This window comes from Myotis daubentonii, chromosome 4 (genome assembly GCF_963259705.1).
Source record: "Myotis daubentonii chromosome 4, mMyoDau2.1, whole genome shotgun sequence".
Lineage (NCBI taxonomy): Eukaryota > Metazoa > Chordata > Mammalia > Chiroptera > Vespertilionidae > Myotis > Myotis daubentonii.
In genome coordinates, this window is record NC_081843.1 from 44,056,424 (window position 1) to 44,072,630 (window position 16,207).

Consider the following 16,207-nt stretch of genomic DNA (forward strand, 5'->3'; position numbering starts at 1 on the left):
TAAAATCAATTAGTGAGGATTTTTTTTTTTAAAGTCTTCCAAACATTGGTTTTTCTTCAGTAATTTCAGAATTGGTTGAAAAAATTGTTAATCCTGGAGACTATAAATTATAAAAGATAGATATCACAGGGTGTGTTTTCAGTTTTAGCATTATGATGAGGGAGTGCAGAAAGAGATTTTCAAAACTAAATCACAAACTAATACAAACTCTTAGAGCATTTGTTTTCCAAGTACTAGAAACAAGGTGAGTCATGTAATATGTAAAAATAAAAGTATGTTTTAATGGTAAAATAGAATTCTTTATATTATGGCAATATAAATTCTTTATATTATGACAATCATATGAAATTTCAAATTTAAATATTTAGTAATTTTCTAATATTTTCTGTGAAAATTCATTTAACAATGATTTAGCTATAATGCATAGGAAAAAATGTATCCTGAATGTTTTCAAAGAGAAAAATGTTGTTACATGTATCTATAGTTAAATCTTACTACTTAACCCATAGGGCTTAGGCTTTGGCATACTACTGCCACTTGGCAAACACAACAGAAATATGAGACTTATAAAAATAAGGATAAATAAAAATTACTTAAGCTGAAAGTTATAAATTAAAATTTATGCAATGCTGACAACAAAATGACACTCTCTGGTTCCATTTCTATCATTTTCCTTTAATAAAAGTAAGTTTTCCTTCTGGCATTTACATATTGCTGCACATTCTTTCATAGTCATTAGTACTTCTTTCCCTGCTCTTGGCCCACCAGCCTCATGCATGTTCCCTTCTACTTCAAACATTTATCACATCCCATTTATCTGAGTGACATGCTAACTTTTAAATAAATGCCTCTTTAATTCTGAGCTCAAATATCACTTCCTCATATAAACTTGTCTAGATTACCACCTTAGATGTCTTACAAATTTTCATAAAAACTTATATTTTTCACTCATAGCATTATTAAAGTTTTGAATTAAATGTTTGTGTCTTTATTTCTCTCACTATTCTGTATTCACCACATTGACAGTTTTTAGCTCACTATTACAATTTCTGGTATGTATAGACACACATAAGATGTTAGGACAGTGAATGAATGCATGAAAGAATGAATTTTATATGGAAGGAAAAATGCTGTAAGGGAAATAAAATATCTGATACTTCAGCATTAGTTTTTCAAAACTAAGACAAATATCTTCTTGGGAGAGAATCACCAGTATTTGACCCAAGGAAGTTATTATTATTCAATCTTGGCTATTTTAAGTGTCAGCTTCACTCCAGTCTGAACATATAAAACTTATATCATTGATAAAAAATGTGAAAGAAACAACATTTTTTCTATTTAAACATGTTGCTTTCTTAGGGCAAACATTATTGATTGGCATTTGATGATTCCCTCTATCCTAAAAGCTTACTCATCTGATAACATATTTACCAAGGTTATCCCACATAGAAATTTGATAGTGTGGTGATCATTTTCATTTTTGAATTATTGCATAAAATACTGAAAACATATGATAGCAACTGATGAGAATTTTTTTAATTTAATTTTTTAAAATTTTTATATTTCTATAAAAGTAATTCTTAGAACGTGGTAAATAGTATAAAATATAGATTTTTTTCATTTCTTGAAACTGTATATACATATAATATCTATATTTTTGTAAATCCTAATTATCTATGGAGGAACATGAATTACAAATATCATTTTAGGAATGTTTGATAAACTAAATGATTCCTTCCATCTTTCTTTCCTGCCTTTTTTTCCTTATTTCCTTCATTTCTGTAAAACAGAATAAATTTCTGGATTCCAAGAAGCACCTGATTCTATCTGTACCTGTTGCTGTATTTCTTGGCTAAGTAATACCTATCAATTTAATATCAGATTGTGTATCTACAGGCATCTATCGTGGGTATGGGTGGCTAGTAGGGCAGCTTTTGTAGATAACACCTGATACTGCTCCTCTCCCCGTCTTACAACATTTTGAGAATTATTCATCTGATCAGGTCTACCAGAATTGGAATATTTCCTAAGAGACAAAGCTATCCATATGAGATAGAATCTGACTAAATTTTCAGTTTACATATTTTGCTCTAGTCTACTAAGTGGCATTGGTTCTCAACAGAGAAAAAGGCTGGAATACTTAATTTACCAATCAGATTAATTAAAAGAAATTGAATGCATAGAGCATGCCTAAGGTAGCCTTCCAAGTAGCACAGTAGGTTAAGTGGTAAATTTAAACTATAGACATCTCCCTAGAGCCATACATATGGTCAATCTCTGAGCATAAATCTGTATGTGTTTTGGATTTAAAAAAAAATATTGGGGATTTTCAATACACAGTTAACTTTAAACTCTTTTTCTCCATAACGATTGCAAATTTCAAGTAAATCTGAAAGCAAGCTTTTTCTTCAAGAATCAATGAAGAGTAAATTACTGATAGAGTAAATTACTTCAAATCGAGCTGACTGTAAAGGTAAGATTTTAATAGTTTTCAACCAAATTTCAAAGAAAAGATTACTTTTATTCCCCAAAAGAAATGCACATTTATTCAATAGCTACACTGGACAATAGTTTAACTCAAAATAATTTTTCCTGTGGCTCCAAGTGAAACAGAAATAATTTACTTTCATTTATCCTGAATTGTAGTAGTGTTAAGCCAGTATTCTCTTACCGTCACTCCTGAATATGGGTATTCCTCATGATTTATTCTCTTTTACAATGGCTTTCAACTCTGGCTGCAAATTAAGCACCTCCAGGAGCTTTGGAAAACTATCACTATCAGAGTCCCACTCCAGACAAATTGAAACCAAATTTCTGGCACTAGACCTGGACAGCTATTGTTTTTTTAAATCTCAGGTGACTCTAATACACAATGAAGGTTGCAAACCACTAATCCATTGCTTCATTTGAAAGAAATCATTCACAGGTAAGTAGTAAGGAGTTAAGGAAAAACAGTCAACAAAATTGGGAGGTTCTAGACTTGGCTCCCAGTTGGCTCAAGAAGTCCTATTTTGATATGCCTCACCAACCAGTATTACTGAATGCCTGTTGTGACTCCAAATTTCTTATTTGCCTCAGAGCCTGGAGGGTGCATTGCATACAGAAAGTCAATTATAACTTCAGAGGAGAGCTATTCCCAGGTTCAAATCGCACCTAACTAGAATAGGACTAGGGCTTGGAGCAGACCTCATGTGCCTCACTAACACTACCTTCACACCAGCATCAATCATAGTTGTGGTTGCCTGGGCCAGGGGGAAACCATGTTCACCAACATATTTCTGTACTGAACACTATATGGAAATGGTGCAAAGGAACCAAAAAGTAATATAATTTAACAGAAGAACAACTACTTCTAGAAAAGAATGAACAAAGCTAAATACAAATTATTGAAAGTAATAGAATGATGTTAAATCTTAAAATCTGGCCACCACTATTGCCCGTGGCCAGCAGCCTGGCTGGGCCTCAGCTCCTTGGAGGCACTGACCGTGCAGGCCCCAGGCAGCAGCAGGCCAGCGCGTTCCAGTACCTGATGAAGAAGCGCTCCGTGTCCACTGGCAGCCACTCCTCGCAAGGCTTGGACAGCCTGGCCCACTCCAGCTTCCTCTCATGGTGCCATCTGGAGATTTTCATGCTCCTGGGCAGTGGCTATGGCAGGGGCCACCCAGCCCTCCCCTCCTGCAGCCCGGCCGACCCAGTAGCCAGCAGCAACTTCTACCTGCACTGCCTTGGCAAGAAAGGCGTGTTCTCCAACGTGTGTCACAGAGGCATGGGAGCACAAACACGAAGAAAAAGTTCACTGCCATCCATAGAGAAGAGGGAGAGGCAGGGGGTGCCCGAATCCCAGGGGAAGGCGTGGAGGCCCACATCTCGCCCCTGACCATCAGCGTTCCAGACCCCATGGCCCACCTCATCAGCCCCCTGCCCTCCCCCACGGGAACCATCAGCGCTTGCAAACTCCTGGCATCCAGCCCCTGGGGAGCAGGATCTTCAGTACAAAATGGGCCGTGTGATAGCACCTGACATTAATGTAATGATTGCAACTTGCAGTCAGAAAATGAAAAGGAAGCTTCAGGTGGAGACAGCCGAAAGGATAACTCAAAGCCACCTTATTCCTATACACACTTAATCATATGAGCAATTACACTGGCTCCTGATAAACAGCTTACCCTAAATCAGTGGTTCTCAACCTTGGCTGCACATTAGAATCACCTGGGAATCTTTTTAAAATCCTGATTTCTGGGCCTCATCCTCCAGAAATTCTGTTTCTTTGTTACTAATGTTGTGGCCCCACCCCATAACAAAGAAACAGAATTTCCAGAGGATGAGGCCCAGAAATCAGGATTTTAAAAAGATTCCCAGGAGATTCTAATGTGCAGCCAAGGTTGAGAACCACTGCCCTAAATGGAATTTATACTCACATCACTAAAAATTATCCGCAGTACAGGACTGCGGACGAGGGCTGGCAGGATTCTATTCACTACAATCTCTCTATGAATCATTATTTCATCCAAGTACCACGTTCCTAGGAAGAACCAGGCCAAGGCTCATCCTGGAGGATAGATCCTGCCTCAGAAAGCAAATGAACAGAGCAGGCTTTCAGGAAAAGATAGCCTAGGGTAGTGATGGAGAACCTATGACACGCGTGTCAGAGGTGACACACGAACTCATTTTTTTGGCTGATTTTTCTTTGTTAAATGGCATTTAAATATATAAAATAAGTATCAAAAATATAAATCTTTGTTTTAGTATGGTTGCAAATATCAAAAAAATTCTATATGTGACACAGCACCAGAGTTAAGTTAGGGTTTTCCAAAATGCTGACATGCTGAGCTCAAAAGGTTCGCCATCACTGGGGTGTGCCTTGCTTTCGAACCCCCCTGAGACCCATCTCCTCATCACTGCAGTGGTGCCCAGACCGCCGAGAGCCTGCCTAGGGAAGGCTCGCAGGTTCCCTGGAGCCTGAGCCTGAGCCTCACAGTGCACTCCCTGGCTGTCGTGACGGAGGCGGGATTTGCTGAGTGCACCTTTTAGTCGCTGTGCGGAGGCAGCTGCCCCTTAAGATCAAGCCCATCACCCACACTGTCGCTGCCCCTGACCTCAACCTCCCAGCAGCCTGTCGTGCAGTGGGTTCACGTCATCCACCAGATCCAGCAGTGTCCGTCACCAGCGTGGCGGGACTGGCCTCGGCGAACCCGTGCCCTGTCACCGGGCAGGCCCAAGTCAGGCAGCGGGCCGTGCTGGCCCCTGCTAAGGCAGAGTCAGGAGAATGAAGATCACCGACAAGTGAAAGTGGAACCTATTCCTGCGACGATCCAGGCCACCCTGGATTCAGATGGCACAGCCCACCCCTGTCCGGACAGTCAGCGTCATGCAACAGGCACCTGTGGGTCAGCACCAGCTACCAAGGAAAACTGTAATGCAAACAGGACTCACGTGGCGCCAATGCCCGCAGCGCACAGCCCGGGGAAGAACGCCGCCAAGTCCTCTGCACCTGCTGGCGACACACGCACCAGCTTCGGCTTCCCAGCCCACAAAGCGCCAGAATGGCGACCAGTTGAAACGGCCGGAGCTGAAGTGGGTCAAGACCAAAGACAGCAAGAGCATCGTCATCGTCCTGAGCGTGGCTATGCCACAGAAAACCATGAGGGAAAAGGGCATTCAGCACCGGCAGCCGGGAGAGCTCTCCTACTTCACCGTCAACTCTGTGGTGCCCACAGGGGATACCGCAGGGCCTCTCACCCATGCTCCCGAGCGCCTTCTCTTGGTGGGCAGGGGGCCTGCGGTTGGACTTCACATCAGCACTGGAAACACAAAACACAGGTGGCCTTAAAACGTCTTAAAGACAGAAGTCACACCTGAACTATTGAACCGCACACCACCTGGTGCCGACACTCCCGCTTTTCCAAGTGAGGATGGCGGATGGCGCCTGGTGCAAGCGGATGGCCCGGAGCAGCCCTCCTCCAGGGCACAGTGCAGGAGCCACCCCGCTGCCCTCAGAGGACCCGTGGGGTTGGCAGACGAGACAGTATTTTGCTGTCCACCCGTGGAATTAGTAGGAAACGTTGGATCTTTTCCAATAAAAATGTTTAATGTAATAATATGAGCATAAGAAGTTCCAGAAGACGGTCTCTCTTAACTTATTTATAATCTTCAAATTAAAGTGGTCTTTTTAATCAGGGCACAAAATACAAAAGCCATAAATAGCAAATCAGGTAAATTTGAAGTGTTATTAATTCCAAGGAGAAAAATTGTAACTTTACAGTGGTGAAACTTGACAAATAACATATGACTACATAATATACCCCAAATAGACCACTATTTCTCTTCTCACAAGAGAAGAGAAAGAAAATGTATCAGGGCACAGTTTCTGCTCATGATCAAATGGACACAGCATATTCAATTAAAAAAAATGGAGATCTATGCCCCCAAAGTATTCAATGATATAGCCATTATTTTAAGAGTAATAATAACTAGTCAATAAGCTATCATTCAATAAACCAAAACTTCAAGTACTAAATATTATTCTAGAATCCTATAAATTATAATATGGCCATTTGATTGAGCATGTATTTTATCATAAAACAATTTAGTTAATCAAGATTCCCCCATTTCCAATTTTATTCACTTGCTACATAGATTTTATTTTAAAATATATTTTTATTGCTTTCAGAGAGGAAGGGAAAGAAACATCAATGATGAGAATCATTGATCAGCTGCCTCTTGCACGCCCCCTATTGGGGATTGAGCCTGCAACCTGGGCATGTGCCCTTGACCAAAATCAAACCCAAGACCTGTCAGTCCCCAGGCCGATGCTCTATCCACTAAGCCAAACCTGCTAGGGCAGGTTTTAAAATATCTTTTAGTTTTTATAAGAATTTATATGAGGTTTACTGAAAAATCACTTGCAGAATACTGCTTCCTCAAAACTGATAGAAATTGCAAGATTTCTAAAAAGTTGAAAACTTGAAACATCCATGTATCTTTAAACATATGTTAGACATGTTATTAAATTATGAACTTACAATAATTCTTTTCTTCATGAAAAGAGAGACAAAGAAACAACTATGGCAAAAACAGAATACAGAAAATATGTCTTAGAAAGTATTCCATTGATAGGCTTAAACTTAAGGGTTGATGTCATCTGTACAATATAAAATATGCCAATTTGGTGAGACAATCTCAACAGGTTCTCAGTTGTTACTTGCTTTTGGTCCCAATTTTGTGCTTCAATTTACTGTTCTAAGAAGTTGATTTTTATATATACAGCTCAGACATGACAACTGCATTTTTTTTTAAAATCTTGCTCTCAGAGTTGTGTTGGACAAAGAAATGCAACTCACTCTCTTCTATAACTGCCGGGGTCCAACCCCAGCAGGTCCAGGGGTTCCCAAAGGCGTAGACGGAGTCGGCGAAGAAGGAAGGACACAGAGACAGTGTTCAGTTGATCAGCAGCCTAGCCAGGATCTCTAGCCAGGATCTCCAGCCAAGTTCTGGTCTGGATCTCCAGAGAAGTTCTGCTGCTTATTGTCTTGTTACATCCGTATTTATACCAGTTGATTTTAATCCTGTCAATTTCTATTACAAAGGTTAGGGCGTTTCTTATCTCCATTCCAGGGAGTAAAGATTATGTAGCTTAAGCATGATTGTTTGTAGTGATTAACTATCCGCCTGGCACTTAGTTAAGGGGTTTCATCCCCTCCCTGACTTCAGGGAAAAATTCCTACCTGGGGAAACAACCTTTCTAGGAGAGGCATCCCCTCCCTGACTTCAGGGAAAAATTCCTACCTGGGGAAACAATCTTTCTCCGAGAGGTGACCTTGGTTAAAACACACAGTGCTAAGGGGAGCAAACATATTAAGAACAGTATGCTATATACGCCAGGTCCCTTGAAACATATGCTGTGCAGATGTTTCTTTCCTGCAGCGACTGTGTCAAGCAGCAAGGATGGACCGGCTTCTGGCATATAACTGTATAGGGCTCATGATCTGCAATTTCAACCTTGCCCTTAAATTTTTTAAAAATATTTAAAATATGTTTTTATTGATTTCAGAGAGAGTAAGGGAGAGGGAAAGAGGGATAGAAACATCAATGATGAGAATCATCGAATGACTCCCCCTACTGGGCATGGAGCCGGAACCCAGGCATGTGCCCTGACCATGAATTGAACTGGTGACCTCCTGATGCATGGGATGAAGCTCAACCAATTGAGCCACACCGGCTGGGCCAGCCTTGCCTTTTGATAGCAACATAAGCCTTGATAATACATATTTAGACACATGCAACTTTGGGGTACCAGCTAAATATTCATATTTCAGCATTACAAATTTTATAAAGGTATCTAACAACTCATAATAAAGAAAGCATGTTTTATATAAATATCCTACTAAAGTATTGTGCTTCTCTGGCAGAGCATTTCGCATAGAAATTTGAATTTTCTATTCAAATTATTTTGCTAATTTCTTCCATGAGGGCAGCCTATCAAAATTATATCTAATTATACTGCTTGCTACTACTTACTTCCATTTATTTTGATTTATATTTATGCTTCTTGTGGACATGATCCATTCGGATAAGTCTTTTTATTCATTAATTTATTCAGTCAAACATCCATGTGTGAACACAAAAGATACTTGCTCTTATGGAGCTTATACTTTTGTGGAGGACAAACAGACAATAAACAAATAGATATGAGACTCTTATAACAGTTATATGCACAGTGCTAGATACTTTCATATGTCCACTTCACTTTAATTCTCAAAATTATGTCAAGAAATAAGTACTATGCTGCCATGTTGGTAGATGAGGAGACAAGGGCTCAGAGAGATTTACAAATGTACCTATGGTCACATAGCTGGAGACTATCAGAACCTGAATGCAAATCCAGAAATGTCCAAATTCAGAAACCATTCATGTTCACAATTACATTGGCTTTCTGGAGCTATAAAAAATAAAGGGCCCAGCAATTAAAATCTCTCCATCCTGGATGGATCTCTCTAACTTCTAAGGAGTTTAAAGGATGTTTTACATTGTAGCACTTCAGCATTCAAAAGGATTTAAGCATGAGCAGCGAATCTGCAAAATATGCTACTGGAGCCCCTCTGATTTCAGCAGTAGGAGAGAATAGGCTCCTGTAGCATCTGTAGAATGCAATGGCTTAGAGGACATAGAGGAAGAGCATAAGTGGTGTACTAAACACATGCTATGTAAGGCATCCTTTGCTATGTAAGCACCAGATTAAAGCTTCAGTTATTCATTCTGAAAATGCTTATAGCTTTGCAATCACATTCTCAAATAATAGATGTGGGCTTCAAAGGTAATCACCAACAAATGATTTAATAGTAATATATGGTTGCTACAGGAATATAGTGAGAAGAAATAGAGTAAACAGTGTTAAAAATAAGACACTTGTGCACCTGCACTGCAGGTTACTGCTGCCCAGATGTGGAAAAACACACCATTCAGTTTGACAGACAGATAAAGCGTTTTCCTGTAGAGTCTGAAAAAATGCTCTTCTTAAACCTGTCAACACGAGTTCCCAAGAGAAAACAAAACCAGCAAAGCTCAAGGTCATAGTTGATTTCAAAGTATCCCCTTTTATTTATCGCTTAAATAAGGAGCTCCCATGGAACTTAATATTATTTGCCACCAGTGGAAAAATATCCCCTTAAGATCATTTCCTAATTGTTTCATTACATTTTAACTTAAAAACTGCCTCCTCACTGGACAATGAGGAAAGGAAAATCATTTGCTATTATTTTTGTGTCTCATTTTTTTAGATATGCAAAATCCTTCCAGGCTCCTGTGTAAAAAAGTCATTTTGGGGGGAAAAACAAGGTTTTTATTGTTACTATGTCAAAATATTGTTTAAATATTTACACTTTTTTTTTCTTTAGATCAGAGACTGCTGCTTTACCAGCTTGATTTGATTTCCTAAACTATAAAAGAAAATGACAATAAACAGTATTTTAAAAAGTTAGCTCAGCTACCATGTATAGTTATAATCAACACTAATAAAAGAGAAAAATGGTAATTGGCGTACGACCTACCCTTTTCATTGGCTAATCAGGGCTATATGCAAATTAACTGCCAACTAAGATTGGCAGTTAACTGCCAACAAGATGGCGGTTAATTTGCATATGTAGGCACAATGCAGGGAGGCAAAAGGGAAAGCAGGAAGAAGCCCCCTGCCACTGACAGTGATCGGAAACCCAGGGGGGAGCTAAGAGCTGGGGGGCAGGGCAAAGGCGGCCCTGGGGCCGCCTTTGCCCTGCCCCCCAGCCATGATCGGAGAATCAGGTGCCTTTTCCGCCCTGGCCAGTGATAGCAGGAAGTAGGGGTGGAGCCAGCGATGGGAGCTGGGCACGGTCGAAGCTGGCAGTCCCAGGAGCTAGGGGTCCCTTGCCTGGGCCTAAAGCGAAGCCCACGATCGTGGGGCCGCTGCAGCTGCGGGTCCCCGCTGCCCGGGCTGGACGCCTAGGCCAGAGGCGTCAGGCCTGGGCAAGGGGCCGATCCTGCGATTGGAGGGTGATGGGGGTCAATGCCTGAGGGCTCCCAGTATATGAGAGGGGGCAGGCTGGGCTGAGGGACACTCCCCGCCACACACACCCAGTGCACGAATTTCGTGCACCGGGCCCCTAGTGTATATATATACTTTAAAATTTATTTTAATGCAATCCTCTTTGCTGCATAATTTAACCAAACAATATATATAATTTTATATCATAATTTCTTTGTGATAAACACTGACCCACCACTTTTAATAATGCCAAATATGACATTGAATAGACATTCCATAGTTTACTCAATCAAACTTGTGTTTTTGACATGTAGGTTATTTTCAGTGTTTTTCTATACTATTATTACTTGTTTGTCTAATCTTTAAGATACTTCCTCCATATTATGTATTCAAAGTTTCCTTAATGATTATTGAAAATAAAGTTATGGAAGACTCTACGAGTCAACTTATTCTTTTCTGTGTCTCCATATTTTAACATGAATTGACTTCTGAAATCTTAAATTTGTTTAAATACATAAAATATATAACAATTATTTTATACAAGCAGCAGTTGTGAAATCTATATATCTTCACAGCAATTCTGCAAGGCAAACATGCTCATTTTACATATAAAGGAACTATTCAAAGTGTTTAAGCGGCATTCTCATGCCTTATTCAAAGGGGTGTCTGCAGGGTGGTGTGGGTGAAAGGTTTCAAAGAAAAATCATAGCAGAGGTTTTGGAGAGGAGACTGAATTCTGTCTTGGACATTTTGGGATTATGTTGCAACTGTGGCTGTATCATAGGAAGGTGAACACACATTTGGAATGTTTAAGAGAGTATTCTTCTGAGGACGACAATTTGGGAACCCTCAGCTTATAAATGAACTTGAAGCCATGGACTTGAAAGCGATTAGCCTGGTAAAGTATACAATATGTGAAGCAAAGGGGGACAAGCACTAAATCTTGGGACTGCAGATACATTTGGTGAGAAAACCAGAAACTCAGGTAAGAAAGGAGGAAAGTAATGGAAGGAGTTATGAGTGAAGTCTTAGAAACCAAGGACAGGAATAATTTCCAGAACAGGACATTGATTATTCAGCAATAAAGGCAATTTGGTGATTTAGTTTAAGAGAAGCTTCAGTGGTGTTCTGCACTACAGAGGGATTTTAGTGGTTTGATGAGCAGCTGTCCTATTTATTAGGAAGAATTTATTTAGAGGACCAATTTGAAAAATGGCGAAGACATTTTGCTGCTCTCCTACAAACTATGGTAACAAAGCTCCTGCACAGGTGGCTAGAAGGGCCAGGTAGGTTACCACGGAGATTCTCATAGGGAGCCTCTGGGTTTGTACAGCCCTGGATTCATCCTTGTTACATAAGAACTTGTCACAGAATGTTTCTTACCCATAAAGAATGAGCAAGTCAGTCAGAAGGGGCAATAGATATAACCTCTCCATTAGCCTACATCCCAAATGACTAAAACCAATAGCAAGTACTCCTTTATTTTCTACCCTGCCCAAGCTATTGTTAACTATTAAAGCATATTAAACTATTACTATTAACTATGAAACATACTAAAAAAGAACTATTAAGACATAAGAAACAAAATAGTAAGTTATGACAGTGGCAGCTGCCTTAGTCCACTGGGATGCCATTTGTGTTTGCCCAGACTCAGGAGAGAATGGCGGGATTCTGGGTTTGAGCAGTTTGCAACTTGTTTACTTTTATCATTCTTAGATAACTTTTAAAAAATCAACAAATTGCAGAGTATTGAGGAAAGCTGTGCAGGCGTTACTGTGCCCCCACCCTCCCACATGACCTTTAAACAGCTAAGCCTTCTGTTCACCTCCAGCTGCGCTGCTCACCCCTACCCTCGATGACAGGTGTTCCTCTGTCTTCTGACTATAGTATTCATTCACTCCTTCATTCAAAATTAAACACCAATTTTGCCCATATTTTTCTTAGGACATAGAGCACTGAAAAGAGTAAAAGTAATTCCTGCAGGGAAGGCGCTCACAGTCCACTGGGAGAAGGTGGTCACTACAGCCTGAGAATTCCACAGTACGGAGGGAAGGCACAGGCTACCCTAGGGTGCTGGTGAGGGTGCATTAGAGTGAGAGAGGGGGCGCCCAGCAGGCTCGAGGTGAGGCTACAGCTGGAGTTTGTGGCAGTGAGTGTCTAAAGATATTTTTTATTGTAAGTTATTAAATTTAACTTTCTGCCATCAAGGCACAAGTCTGGTCAAAGGGGAAAGATTTTAAAAGGAACATTTCCCCTCAAAGCTATATCAGGCATTAAATAATATCCAAACAAAGTGATGAGAAATTCTATATTGAAACCTATACTTATATGTAGAGAATCAATGATGATATAAAATAAACTGATACTAAAAATATTAATAAAATGTTACAAATGTAAGGTTATTTTTTACCCTTTACCAGAGGATAAACTTTTAACTGCTTTAAATTCTTAAGTGGCTGTCTTTACGCCTAGTTTTAAAAAACATTGACAATTTTGATAAATTAAATTTTTAAATATGTTTTTATTGAATTAAAAGAGAGAGAGGAAGGAAAAGAGTGAGAGACAGAAAGATAGATGAGAAACATTGATCAGCTGCCTCCTGGACGCCCCCTACTGGGCATGGAGCCTGCATCCCAGGCCATGTGTTCTAACCAGGAATCAAACCAGTGACCTCTTGGCACATGAGATGATGCTCAACCAATTTTGAAATGTAAGTACATGAGTGTTAAATATTAAAATAATATATTTTATAAAGAACCTCTAAAGGGCAGAAACCAAGTCATAATTTGGTTTTGTTTCTCCAGTGCCTGATACAAGTTAGGTCAGGCTTTACATTTATTGAATTAATGTGTTGAAAACCAGTGAGGTTGCTAGGACCAGTGGAAGCTTCAGGCAAATGCCTAGTATTGTGTATATATATATATATAATACATTTTCAGGGTATTGTATAGTCTGCTTAATTATGTGAAGAAAGACAAAATAAGATAGTGCTTTCAGGTATAAGAGATGTTATATCTACTCATTAGTTACATGATGATGTTAAAAAACACATAATATTGGACATTTAAATTTCATGGCTCCTTGTTTTATTTCATAGCTATGTGAAATATAACACAGTAATATAATTTTGGAGAAATGACCTAGACATCAAGACAAATTCCCCAGAGGGAGATATTAGGCATGAGTAGAAGGGACTTATTTAAAAACCAGACAGAATAATTGGAACTAAATGCTCATTATGATATTAGAGGAGTCCAGGAAATCAAGTGATGTTTTAATAGAGGCTGCTGATGAAAATCACCCTCTTTTGGAAAATAAAATATTTGGCTCTTTTTCATACCATCAACAACTGAGAATACTACATCAGGGTTTCAATTTTTATGATAATTAATTCTTTTTTTCTTCTTCAAGATTTGCTTTGAATGAACTTAGAGATGTTTATATCATCTTGTTTCATGGACAATATGGCAACATAACAGCTAACTCCTTTCATTTTTCTTTGCTAACACTTTTCACTGTAATCATCTGTTTATTCCCAAGGAAAACTGAGAGGAAATTATATACCATTTCAATCACACAGTCCTTATTTTTTTCCTTTTCCTCAAGCTTATAAAGTGCATCTAATAAAAATGTGTTGATATGTAAAATCCTAAACAAATATTTAATGAAGAATTACATGTGTAAGTCATCACACCAAAGGAAATTGATGACAGTGATATAGTACACAGTCCTTTTCCTACTTGTTTAAATCTCGTCATGCAGACATATAAGTAACAATGCAAGCAATAAATGATAAGATTGCTCCCTATTCAGAGAAAATGATCTCCCTGCTCTTATGACCTGTCACCAGGTCCTTAAGCAGAAAACTGGATGCCATAAATATATTTGAAATCCTGTAGATTCTACCAAGTTAATATACCTTTTATATATTACCCTTCTTTCCAAGTATATCCCTTATTTCATTTCTCACATTACAAGCAGACTAATCCCCCAAATTAAAGTCTGATCCCACTATATTATGCCAACAACTTTGCACTTGTCTACTGAATAAAATCGTAGCTCTTCCTGATGGTGCCAAGAGCTCGCCAGGGCCTGGCACAAACTCACTTCGCTCTCTTGTTTCTTGCAATACCTCCTACCCTTTCAGCCACATCAAATGCTGGAGGGCCCTGAACATTCTGGTCCATTTTGTTTATTCTGCTGTGATTAACCAAAGATCTGAAGGGCATTAACCCCTGCATCTCAGTGATGCTTTCTTTTATTTTTTTTTTTAAATTCAACAAATATTTACTGAAGACCTGGTATGTGCCAGATTATGTGCTGTTTTGGGACTACAAAACACATTGCTCAAATGTGCAACCCTTGAGGAGATCACAGTCCTGAAAGACAAGAGTGAAATTAATCAAATAGTCATGATCTTGTCCTGACCACAACTCCTGCCCACTCCTAGTTCCTCACTCTGCTTAACCATCTGGCCTCATTTTAGACCTAAAAGCCCAAGCTGGCTCCTGCTTCAGGGCTTTACACATTGTTCCTTTTGCTTGAAATACTTTTCCCCAGACAGTACCTGGCCTTACTCCCTTTTCTTATTTCATTCACTGGTTAAATATCTTCTCAGTGGTCTGCTCTAATAATCTTCTACAAGGTAAAAGGATGACCTGTTCCTCTGTCAGTTTTTAATTTTTAAAAATATTTATTGATACCTATACATGTATTTGTTGATAATTACAGTATGAATATATTTGCTGATTTTTCTTCCTCCCCTCCCTTTGGAATACAGACTCCATTGAGGCTGGAACTCATCTAACTGTCCACTGCTGTTTCCCCAAAACTTAGAACAGTGTCTGGTGAGTGGTAGGGTCTCGATATATATTTGGTAATAATGAATTACACAGATATGTAATTATACATTGAGATGTTACACCAAGACAGCCCATCCTATATAATAAATCCTATATAATAAAAGCCTAATATGCTAAGTGTCTGGTCATTCGTTCAATCAATCAAAGAATAATATGCTAATGATATGCTAAGGCCACTCAACTGCTCGCTATGATGTGCACTGACCACTAGGAGGCATACAGTCAACTGGTTGACCAGTTGCTATGATGTGCAATGACCACCAGGGGGAAGATGCTCCAACCGGTAGGTTAGCTTGCTACTGGGGCCCAGCCAATTGGGGCTGAGCAAGATGGGCCAGACATGCCCTGGAGCCCTTCTGTGGTCCCTCCCTGCTGGCCAACCTCCTGTGTTCCCCCAATCGTGCACTGGTGGGGTCCCTTGGCCTGGCCTGCACCCTCTCACAATCTGGGACCCCTAAGGGGATGTCAGAGAGCCAGTTTTGGCCTGATCCCACATGCCAGGCCGAGGGACCCAACTGGTGCATAAATTTGTGCACTAGGCTTCTAGTCTATTATAAGAGCCTAAGAGATGGCAGAGGAAGATAGCTATCTATAAAAGGCCCCTTGGAGGAGTGACATTGTGCTGGTTAAACTAAGGTCTGAAGAATGACAAGGAGTCAACCAGGCAAAAGGACAAAAGTGTCACATGGCTTATGGGATCTATAGGGAGAAAAATGTAATGCACTGTGATATGACCACACCATCTCTAAAAAATGACAATGTATGACCTATGAACAAAATAATAGAAAGTGTTTATTTTCAGTATAATTTCTTTCCCAAAAGATATGAT

The 16,207-nt window shown here is 39.6% G+C and overlaps 1 protein-coding gene and 1 pseudogene across 5 annotated transcripts in view; one reads left to right on the forward strand and one right to left on the reverse strand.

The window, feature by feature from the left end:
* PRR16 (proline rich 16) overlaps positions 1-16,207 on the reverse strand; it is a 244,072-nt gene that overhangs the window by 42,337 nt on the left and 185,528 nt on the right. The gene's annotated exons all lie outside the window — the stretch shown is intronic.
* Positions 3,404-5,830, forward strand: LOC132233825 (forkhead box protein K2-like; annotated as a pseudogene).